Below are 13,218 nucleotides of genomic sequence, written 5' to 3'. Positions count from 1 at the left end.
ATATTGAAAAGGGAACTCAGACGAGATCCCAACTAAAAAATTCGTTGCTTTCCAAGCCTTTTTGCATGACGAAACGAGATCACAATGATGCCCTACTGGAGTCTGACTGGATAATGCCATGCAAGAGGAACTGAATGAGTTCCAGAGGAACAAGGTCTGGCATCTTGAGACCAAGCCTAAAAACCAAAAGGTGATTGGGCTGAAATGGGTCTTCAGAAACAAGCTGCATGAGTGTGGAACAGTCATAAGGAACAAAACCAGACTCGTAGCAAAAGGGTACAATCAACAAGAAGGTATTGATTTCGATGAAACTTTGCTCCTGTAGCTAGAATAGAAGCAATAAGAATTTTGATTGCCTTTGCTGCATTCATGGGTTTTAGGTTGTACCAAATGGACGTCAAATGTGCCTTTTTAAATGGGTATTTAATAGAAGACGTCTATGTGGAAACAACCTCCTGGTTGAAAACCTGATCTTCCTAACCATGTCTATAAGCTAGATAAAGCTCTTTATGGGTTAAGCAAGCTCCTAGATCATGGTATGAAAGACTCTCAAAATTCTTACTTTCTAATGATTTATTTAAGAGGAAAGTTGATAGAACCCTGTTCCTTAGATCTAAAGGAACAACATTCTAGTAGTTCAGATTTATGTGGATGATATAATCTTTGGTGCAACTAACGAATCTCTTTGTAAGGAATTTGCTGAGTTAATGCGTAGTGAATTTGAAATGAGCATGATGGGAGAATTAAACTTCTTTCTCGGCTTGCAAATCAAGCAAACTGAAAGAGGAACAATGATCCATCAGCAAAAATATGTGAAGGAGTTATTGAAAAATATGGGCTGGATCAAGCAAAAACCAACCATACTCCAATAGGAAAGGAACAAGGTTAGATGAGGATCCAAGTGGTAAGTCCATAGATCAGAAACTCTACAGAGGTATGATTGGTCCTTACTTTATCTAACTGCTAGTAGGCCTGAATTTCCTTTAGTGTTGGTTTATGTGCTAGATTCCAATCAAATCCTAAGGAATCTCATTTGACAGCAGTCAAAAGGATCCTTAGATATTTGAAAGGAAGTGATGATCTTTGTTTATTCTATCCTCGAAGTGACATCTTTGATCTAGTTAGCTACTCTGATGCTGACTATGCTGGAGACTTGGTGAATCTAAAAGCACTTCAGGTATTGCCCAGTTCCTAGGATCAAGCTTAGTTTCTTGGAGCTCAAAGAAGCAAAACATGTTGCTTTTCAACAGCCGAAGCTGATATGTGGCAGCTGCTGCATGCTGTTCTCAGGTATTATGGATCAAACAACAGGTACGTGACTTTGGCATAAATTTAAGTGTGTTCCTATACTCTGTGATAATACTAGTGCCATATGCATTTCCAAGGATCCAGTTCATCACTCTAGGTCAAGCATATTCACATTCGTCATCATTTCTTAAAAGACAAGTAAAAAGGGATTAGTCAAAGTTGATTTTTGTCCAACTGAAAATCAAATAGCTGACATATTGACAAACCTCTCTCTAGGGACAGGTTTGAAAAGATACGTTTGGAACTAGGAATGATAAGAATTGTTTGAATGTACCAATGATGTTAATTCCCAAGAATTGTTTCTTACTAAGTATGCCCTGCAACTTTCATGAATAAATTTCATACACCTAGGGTCAAGTATAAGGACTCACATTTGTCTTTGAATATTACCCTTATTGTCCTTGCACATAATTTGGTACGTAAGTAGTTTGTATAATGTGGACAAATTTTATTATATGCAAGAGTAATTTTTCCTTTTTCTATTTTTTTCTTTCTTAATTTTTCCTCCAAAATTCCTTTATTATTTTTTATCTCTCCTAAATTCTGTACATAAATGCGTTAACATGTATTATGGCCACAATTCAAGTTGTTAATCTGAGTTAAAGAAGAAATTTCATTAAATTCTTCCCAAAACCCCATAAATCGTTTCATTGGACCTACCCTTTTATTTACTTTAACACGGCTTCATCATTGCTTTTAAACCCCAACCCATCACATCTGACCCCTCACAACTCTCTACTCTCACATCAATTCATCTCTCTCTCATTCAACCTCTCTCCAAAACCTTTTCACCATGTCTTCCCACAACAAAAATTTCGGTGATCAAGAAAACTTTCCAAGGGAGAAAACATCATCACTTGACGACATTAGCGCTCAAGAATCATCAAAAACAAAAGAAGATTCAACTGGGTCAAAAGTCGAATCCTCTGCCCCTGTCTCTCTCTCTCCTAAACAAGAAGAAGGTGAAAATGAAGTGGAAAGTGAACAAGAAAAGGAAATTATTATTCCTACGAAGAGAGGTAGAAAACAAAATCATCTCAAGTTCTTGTGGGTTTTTGTATTGATGTTGCATGGTGCAAAAAGTCCAAATGGATGGAACTGCTGAACATTTTAAAATTTTAAAAATGGTGGAAAGTTGTTAGCTTAGATGATGGATTATATGAAAAAGAAATGCTGTGATTTTGTTCCAGTTTTAATATCACTGAGGGAGTCTGTGTGAGTATGTAAATGGAAGTGTTGTCACCATAACTGAGAAGAAGTTGGGAGAGTGGTTTGAAGTTCCAATTGAGGGTTATAAAGAGTATGTTAAGGGTAGAGCAAAACTGAACATCAATGGAGTCTCTAATGACAAAGTTCTTGCTTTCTTCAATGGAAATCCGAATGCATTGTCCCTAGATCAAAAAAAAAACTTTCCCCCTTTCATAAACTGTTATTTCAATTTGTGTGGCGTTTTGTTTTATCCCGCTCCTCAAAAAGAACCCAGGCTAGTTTAATGGATCTCTCTATTATGTACTGCCTTGCCAAGAACATCAACATTAACCTTCCTTCTTTGATAATTTCTCATCTATCTCATTGCATTTCTCATAATACAAAAGTTGGCTATGGAAACCTTCTCTCTACCATCTTCAAAAATTGCAAAGTAAAATTGCCTGCCAGTCCCTCCTTCTGTCTTGAACCTGAAAATTACCTGACCAAGGACACATTGTCAAGACTCAGTTTAAGGTTGGTTAATGGAAAGCTGGACTTTGAGAGGGAAGAGACACCTGTTAAGGTGGAAGTGGGTGGTATAGAAAACTGGGTGAAGAGGGAGTTCCTAGTGGGTCTGTGAGGAAGAGTCAAAGAATTGCTGGGTCCAAGTCTCTAAAGGAGCAGGATCAAGGTGAAGCTGTGTTTATTCACCTAGACTCGGATCCAGTTCCCTCCACAACTGTTGATTTCCCTTTGCTGTCTACCACTGGACTACATTGAGTGCTCCGGGAAATTCAAGACTCTCTGACTCTCCTGCACTCAAGGATTAATGTCATAGAGGCCACTGTCTCTACTCTGGATTCTCAGCAGCAGCAACAACTGGTGGCCATTAAGCAAGCTGATACGGGGATCAGGAACAAAGTAGATGGTGTCGTCTCCAAAATTGATTCTGTGGTCACCACCCTCTTTAAGCGCCCCAAGCCCTAATCTCTTTTTAACTATGCATAATTGGACAAGTTTTGTGGCTGTAATATTTGTTAAACAATCTCTTTTTCTATTATCACTTTATGTGTCCTTTAGAGACACATGAACCATTTTAATCTCTACTATTTTCTCTTTACTCTTGTGCTCTGCATATTGATTATTACCTGCTGTCCATATTGCTTTATACTGTTCGTATTTTTGGTGTGCTTGGATGGCTAATATTATAAGATACATGTTTGAGCTACTTGCTTGTTGCCTAGACTGTTGACTCTCTCGTGCTGCAGGTTCATATACTTAGTTTTGATAATAACAAAAGGGGGAAGAGATGTTATTGGTATAAGTCAAATTATTTCCTTAGTTCCTATGCATGTTTTTCTCATTCTTGTTCCTAGTAGATCCTGATCCTGTTCCCAGTCCTAGTTGAGTCTAGTTACTTAAGTTGTGTGTTATTTTTTTTCTGTTTTTATTTTCTTTTGCTAAAAACGAAAAATTGAAATTTTTATTACCAATTATTTGCCATCATCAAAAAGGGGGAATATTGTTGTATTCACTATTTTGAAGATGACAAATATTTATCTTTGATTAATTTAGTTTCTTTTATTTCGTGTGTTTTATTTATTTTATTTTGTGTTATTAGATTTATTTATTTTATAATTTTGGTTTGTTATTTTATCTTAGGTTTATTATTTTATATCACAAATATCATGTTTTATAACTTATGGAGAATTGATTTGGAGTTTAATCAAAAATTAAGTTATTAACTGTATTTGTGTTTTTGTCCAATAATTAATATTATATATATATATGGGCGTTGATTTGTGAAAATATATGAATCTACAATGCTCTTGGAAGTTAGTATATGCGCAGAAATTGAAACAGATAATTGATGAGAAGATTTGTGAGGCGCGAACTTCCTGCACCTAAAAAGGAGGGTTGTTGAAGTAGTTCCTAGATTTTAGGAACTACCACAACCCACAACAGCCCACCTACTTCTAGGGCGTGTGATCGTGGCTGAAGATTTGGAACCGTAACAACATAATTTCCAACGGATTCACTAACGGCTAGAAAGTCGATGAGTGAGGCTGAAATTCAGCTCCCACTATGTTTGTGGAGAAGATCATGGGAAATCTGTTATCTACAAATAGTTGTGTGTAACGAACAAAAAAAGATAGGCTTTCAGAATTTTATTGTAATATTTTATGTGAAAGTATTCTCGGTTTCATCTCTTCTTTCATTATTATTCATTGTATTAGAGATTGGGTTGTGTGACACAAAACCTGTAATCATTTCGAGAGAAAAAGAGAAAGAGAAAGAAAAGAGAGAAAAAGAAAGACTTCGAGTGAAGTCAAGAGACAAAGTCACTTGTTTAGGGGGAACAAAGAAGGTCCAAGATTAGGTTGTACAAAAGAGAGTCTTTTGGCCTAAGTATATTAAAGAGAATTGAGTCAAAATCCCTCATGGTCAAGGTTTTTCTTCCTATTGGGCCTAGGAAGTTTTCCTTGTAAAAATTCTCGTGCTCTTTTTTCTTTCAAGTTTATGTACTTATCTCTTTCTTAGTTAAAGATTGTTTTATTTCCGCAAAAAGATAGAAAATATCCCCAACAACAATTCAACCCCCCCCCCCCTCTCTTGTAGTTGCTCAAGTGTGTACTCGACTAACACTTTGACTTCTGTCATTCTCCATAAACCCATATCATCAGCTTGAGATTGTGGGATTTCATAATGTTGGAAAAGACTTGAAAATCCATTAGCAATGATTGAACTGAGAGTCTTCATCATTTTCTTATATTCCTCATCATCATCCCAAATCTTATTATCAATATAAAAAACAATCCTTTTCTTTGTGTCCAGCACAAACAGGACAAAATGATTACCTCCTTTCAGCAAAATAGGAAAAAAAAACCTACAAAATGAAAAGAAGTATAAACTACACTATATCATATACAAACACACTATATCACACACAAATGCACTATATGTTTATGTAAGACTATATCATAAAAAAATACACTATATCACATATAAATCCACTATACGTTTGTCTTATACTATATCTACACTAGCACATAAAAATACACTATAAAAAAGAAACACACTATATCATAAACAAATCCACTATATGATATCTAAAAGCACTATATTATATACAAACACACTATATATTTGTCAATTTATACTAAGAAATGCCTTAATCATAATTTCAAAAACAGAATTTGTCTCACCAATTCAACACCAGCATCCACTTTTGAAATGTTATTCAAGTCTTCAATTTGAAACTTCCAACATGGGATCAAATCATCAATGCGTTTAGCATCAGTTTCATCTTCAAGCACATGGAATAATGCAGCCTGTAGCATAAGAACTCATATTATGATTAATGCATGCAAAGATAAAGAATTCAACAACAGGAAAAATATATTACAAAAAGTTCTTACACCATGAGAAGAAGTAAAGTAAAACTTTTTTCGAGGAGAAGAGAGATTGAGTTCGTTGATATTCAACATTCTTGCCCAATTATCTAAAATTGATTCGAACATCTCAGTCTCAGTAGCAATCGACCAAATCTCACTCCGAGGTATAGAGAAGAACACCTCATCCAACCGAAATATCTCTTCACTGCAACAAGTAACACAAATTGTAAGAATATTCTCAATAAAAATAATACATTAAAAAAATTTCATTCAAAAATTTACCTCCTATCTAAAAGGATGTTGATTTTCAGAACAATAATCAACAGTCTCCCTTAAAAATATTGGGAGATCTTGCATCACATCTTCAAAATCTTTCATCATCTTAGAAAGATGAGTGAAAGGACCCTCAACTGCATATTCATTCAGCCTTAGAGTTGACTTGGCTGGACCCCTAGACACAACATTTTGGAAAACAGTCCATGTATTTTCCTCCACAGACATGTTGTCACTTGCATCATAAAAAACGTTATTGACAACTTTGTTGATGATATCATTGGTCTTCTGACTCATTTGAGTCACTATAAAGCTAGAGAATGCAGTAGTAGAAGGATTAAACACCTCTTCCCAACCAGCTGGCAAATCCTTCACAACATATGCAATTGATACCATTTCATCAAAGTAATTCTGATAAATTGAACTTGACAAAATTTTGTCAAGATCATCTTGGGAAGGATTATCAGAAGGAGGATTGCCAGCCACATAAGAGTCCTTCCAACTCTTTAACGAATTTATGTGGCAATGAGAGACAACTTCCAAACCCCTCTTCCACAGCAACCACATAGCATGAAGCTCCTACAAAAATCAAAACAAATTACTATCACATACACTATACCATTCAAAACTACACTATATCATTCAAAAGTACACTATATGAAAATAACACCAACTATATGAAAAAAACACCAACTATATTATAACATAAACACATACACTATATCATTCAAAACTACACTATATCATTCAAAGCTACACTATATGAAAATAACACCAACTTTATTAGAACAGAAGCACATACACTATCACATACACCATATCATTCAAAACTACACTATATCATTCAAAACTACACTATATCAAAACGACACATTATTCAATTTTTACAACTATCAAATATGAAAACCACACACTATACCACATACATACACTATATCATATAGACCAGCACTATATTAGTCTAAAATACACTATATCAAATACAACATCACTATATCAAATAAAAACATATCACATACCAGCATCACATAACCACACAATCACCTAAAACCACACCATATCACATATAACCATACTATATCACATATAACCACACTATATCACATATAACCACACTATATCACTCAAAACTCTACTGTATCAAAAATTTGAACTTACATGTCTAGCTTGAGCAGTAATTTCTTCATCAGTGAGACTTCCTGGTGGAAGCTCAAACTGAATATGAAGCTTGCCCTTCACTTTTCTCTTGGACGAAACCTTCTTTGGTGCATCAGTACCACTACTTCCACCACTTCCTGTATCATCACTCAATAGAGGACGTGGTACATATTGAACTTCAATTTTTTTTTGAACCGACTTCATCTGGCTGAAATCAACTTACCCATCATCAGTGAAGTAAAACTTGACACTTATTGGATAAGTTTCATCAAGCAAACCACTGCCAAACTTATCACATAATACTTCACGACGAATTCTCTTGGCAATTGACTCATTATATATCCCAATGAGCCAACAGAGGCAGTCGAGTTGGAGGCACCCCATAACCAATTTGTAGGTGATGGAAGTAAATCAATTGCAACAAAATTATACAGCCAGTATAATGCCCCCGAACACCTTTAGACCACAGTGAATTCTTGAACAAAACATTTGCATACATCATCCTACCTAAAATATATTTACACCAATTCAAACGATAAATTCTCCGAACCTCATTTACAACAAGAACAAGCCTCAAATCCAGTGTGTTATTTGCAACTGGAGCTAAAAAAGAAGAAAAGGCAAATAACACATAAAGCTTTTGAAAAACCTCCCCACCATCAACTAACTTCTTTAACATCGAATAAACAACACTCAAAGGAATCTGGCCTTTCTCCCGATCAACTCCAAAGTACTCCCTCCAACTAGCTTTCAACTCAAAATGCGGATTCTCTGCATTAGGTCCCCTAGACACATCCATCACTTCCTCTCCTTCAACTAGAGGGAACTGAAGCACGTCATACACATCAAATTGGTTCACCCTGAACTCTTTTCCATAACCAACCTTAAACATCCCAGAACCACCATCAAACCTCTCCACCAACCATTTACTCAAAGCATTATTAGTCCTGGAAATCTTTAAATCCAACAAAGATCCAAAACCAATTTCAGTAACAACTTTTTTCAGCTCAAAACTAAAAGCTTCATTCAACTCAAAAAGCCTTTTACTACAACAATTAGTTTTGAACGGGTTTACTGTCTTTTCTTGAGCATCAGTGGATATTTTCCTCTTCTTCAAAGATTGCAAGGTATCCTTCAGAGCTACAGCTTTTACCCTCTTCTTACTAGTTCTTTTGTTACAACCTGTTTACCAGCATCAGTTCCTTCATTACCAGGAACTTTACCAGAATGAATTCCTTCACTAACACCAGGATTAGAAGCATCACTTCTTCCATTCTGCTGTCCAATGTGCTCTACAACAAACAATTATAGAGAACATACACTATATTAGCCTAAAACACACTATATAATGTCAAGACATACTCTATCATAGCCAAAAACACTAACAAAACACTAACATAATATCATGTAAAAATACACTATATCATTTTAACATACACTATATCATATCCAAACACACTATATGATGTCAAAATACACTATCATCCAAAACACCGTTAGAAACCTATCACAGCAACACTATCATTTCAAAATACACTATATCATTTTAACATACACTATATCATCTGAAAATACACTATAATGTCAAAACACACTATATCATATCAACAAACACTATCCAAACAGTATATCATTTTAACATACACTATAGTGTATGTTAAATATACTATATCATCACAGGAATAACACAATTACAAAATATTAATTCAAAAATAAACTTAAAAAAGCAGAACTCCAAAAATCGAACAAAAATCAACATAAATTTATCATGCAAAAAATAAAAATCGCACAAAGAATGAACGAAGAGTAATTCAAACTAAAAAAGATCAAAAATCCAAAAATTATAAAAAATTATAGTAAAAACAAAAATCAACAACATAATTACCATCAGTATGAGAAGCTCCAGTAACACCAGTAACCTCGGGATCCTTTGCACGATCACCAAGAGATGAACGCAAACCTCTACGTTTTGGAAAATTCCGATTACCGATCGTCTTCTTTCCCATTGCTAAATTCAAACGAGTAGGATTAACCAGAACTCAAATTGAAGAACTTAAGGCAGAGAAGATTACACATGAAGAGAGAGAAAATGAAGAAGTTCAGGCAAAGAAGTTTTAATTGAGAGAAAAAATGTAGAAGTTACCACAAAACGAAGTAGTGGGAAGAAGTTATGAGGAGAGAGAAAATCACACGAGAGAGAATATCTGAACAAATCTGATGAGAGAGAAAATCTGAGGAGAGATAAAAATTGAAGGCGCCAAAAACAGAAAAGTGTAACAATAACTATCCTAAACTCACGTGATATGGATCGGGTGCACACTAATTAGTGTGCACCGGGTTCATATTAGTGTTTTTATTTTTTAATTATCTATTTCTAATGGGTAGTTTACCCAGTGGGTAGATATAGCAATCTCCCTATGAAAACTAGAGCTAGGATAGGATATAGATTCGAGATCTAACCTTATTGAAAATATATCGTGAATGGACAAAGATATAATTTTTAAACAAAACCTTTTTCTTTAATTTAGGAATTGTTATTAACATAAGGTAACCAAAGTTACTTTATTAAGAGTCACCACTTGCAAATTTAAAACACACAGGGTCCGCATTTTGAATTTTGCTATAAATAACATAACATGGCATTATTTGTTTTTACTTTTGCTAAACATAACTGATAAATATGAGGTAGTTAGTTAATGACATTATTCTCATAATTGGTACCTAATTTCATATATGATGATTGCACCTTAAAGTTCGGTGTACGGTTGGGATTAGGGCTTAATCCAATCTCACCCGAACAAAATCTTTCCAATACGAATCCAAACCGATTAGAATTTGAATCCGATCCAATCAGATCCAATCTAATCCGAATTTTCATACTCTAGATTGGATCCGATCCGAGAATTCAATTTTTTCAAACTGTAGCTTTCGATAAAATAAATTAAGCAAAACAATAGCATAGTAAATTTTGGAAATGAGGAATTAAGTGTTGTTAGGGTTTTAGGAGAAAGGTTGAAATGATACGCCTATTGGGCTATGGACTAGGCTTTTCTATAAAAAAAATCAGTCAAGAACTTATGCCCAATCCAGATACAGATTATAGGGCATATTGCTATTCAGTTATATTGCATTTTTGGATCCAATTACCCTCAATCCAATCCTATCCGAAAATCTAATTTTTCTAAATATCTCAATCTGAATCCGATCCGAATTACTAATTCGGATTGGATTGGATTTTGGATTTTATCCGAATAACTTTTATCACATATATATATATACACACACACATATATATATACATATATATGTATATATATATGTATACATATACATATATATACATATATATATATATATATATATATATATATATATATATATATATATACATATATATACATGTATATATATATGTATATACATGTATATACATGTATATATATGTATATATATGTATATACATGTATATATATATATGTATATTATTATATATATATATGTATATATATATATATATATATGTATATATATATATATGTATATGTATATATATATATATGTATATGTATATATATATATATATATATATATATATATATATATATTATATATATATATATATGTATATATATATGTATGTATGTATATATATATGTATGTGAATATATATGTATGTATGTATATATATATGTATGTATATATATATATATATATGTATATATATATATATATATTATATATGTATGTATGTATATATATATATATGTATATATATATATATATATATATGTATATATATATATATATATATATATAATAATATACATATGTGTATATATATTATATTATACATATGTGTATATATATATATATATATACATATGTGTATATATATATATATATACATATATATATATATATCTCTATTACATAAGGGAAGGGGGGACCTATGGTGTCCTTTTTTGAACTGACTATTTTGCCCCCCTTTCCCTTACTAAATTACAAAAATAATATCAATACCAAAATGGGGATTCAAACAAAGCTACCGGAAATTAATTTCAACATCACTCCCAAATCACTTATGTTAGGAAACTTTACAAATCCCTTTCTAAATCACGTTCAAGATATCCCGCAAATCACTAAACATTACAAAAAACTAAAAATTAACTTACAAACCAAAACTAATATAGTAAGGCGTAAATACATAAAAAAAAAAAAAAATTCACAAAATTCACTTACAAATCATTGTTCTCAATAACTCACAAATTTCACTTACAAATTATTATTTACCTATACACGCTATGCATAAAAATCTGTAAAAAAAAAAAAAAAAATTCGACGAGGATATCACACATTTGTCCATTGGGCAATTTGCAAACTTCCAAAAAGGTACATAATTATTTTTTTAATTTTCCAAGTTATTTCAAATTAGTTGAAAAAACAATAGCAATTGTTATGTAGCGACTAACAGAAAAAAGGGAGATGATAGCAATTAGTTAAAAAAAGACTTAAATTTAACCCTTTATTTTCACATGAAAGGAGATAACAAGATAAAAGTAACAAATTTAGTTTTTTTTTTTTAAATTCCAATATTAAAAATTATGCTCATAACTTTTGCAAAAAAACCATTTTCAACAAATAAATTTTGAAAAAAATATCCAAAATCAAAGTTTTCGCGAACGATTTTTGCAAAAATCAATTTTTAGAAAAAAAAATTAAATTAATTTGCTAAAACCATTTTCAGAAAAAAAAATTAAATTATTTTGCGAAAACAAATATTGAAATTAAGCATCAAGACAACTGTAAAATTTTGAAATGCAAAAAAGGGCTTTTATACAATTTAAATTTAATTTATTTTCATGTTAAATCAGAAAACAAGATAAAAGAAACGATTTTTGTTTTTTACAAAAATTCCAATATCAAATTGTGAATGAAAATTTACAATTTTATCTCAAATATAATTTTAAATATGAGACTGATGAAAATTTTAAATATAAGTTTCTGAAATCATAATTTAGATGTTAGGCAATGGAAAAAAAAACTGAAATTGATTCATACTTTTCGAATTAAATTTTGGGATGATAGAAAATCGATCCAAGATTAAACTGGAGTTGATTTAAGAAATCATCTTTCTTTGTCAGAAAATCAACCCAAGAAATAACTGAAGTTGGTTTGCTTCCTTCAAAAGTGGTTGATACGGCTGATAGATTTGTGATGAATTAGATCTACTGCTTTGCTTAATACTTGAAAAGGTTGATTTTCTTATTGTATAGTGTATAGTTTGATGAACTAGGTTCCTTGATAATATGGTTTGTAGATTTGTAGTGAGAGGAGAGAGAAAATGACTAGCAAAAGTAGTGGAACTATACTGATGTTGCCAAATAGTGGAAAAGGTAGTGAAATATTTTTTATTAAAATTCTAGAAGGATGTGCCTACGGGCTACAACACGTCACTCAAAATTTTGGGTTTTAAATACAAGTGTTGATCAAAGTATAAAGTAGCCAAATTATAATATGGGTTTCAAATACAAGTGTAGATCAAAGTATAAATTAGCCAAATTATAATATTGTTGCATTGGAAATTCAACGTAACAGATAATATGGACTCAATTTTTTTTGTTCAATATAGATAAGTTTAACTAAGGGAGTAATATTGTAATGCTACTTAAATGCAAAGAGTTAATGACTGCAAAAGAAATAACAGGTTGTAGAAGGAGTACTATTTGATTGTATTTCAAAGTATTCACAAAATGGAGGTGAACTTAAAATACTAACTTGCATTTTCTTTTTGTTTACTACTTAGTAATAATTAGGCCTAAAAATGTCATCGCACGCATCGCGTGCATAAAAAGCTAGTACATATATATATACACATATGTATATATATATATATACA

This window comes from Beta vulgaris, chromosome 4, assembly GCF_026745355.1.
Source record: "Beta vulgaris subsp. vulgaris cultivar EL10 chromosome 4, EL10.2, whole genome shotgun sequence".
NCBI classification, from domain to species: domain Eukaryota; kingdom Viridiplantae; phylum Streptophyta; class Magnoliopsida; order Caryophyllales; family Amaranthaceae; genus Beta; species Beta vulgaris.
Note: the sequence above shows the minus strand (reverse complement) of the source record.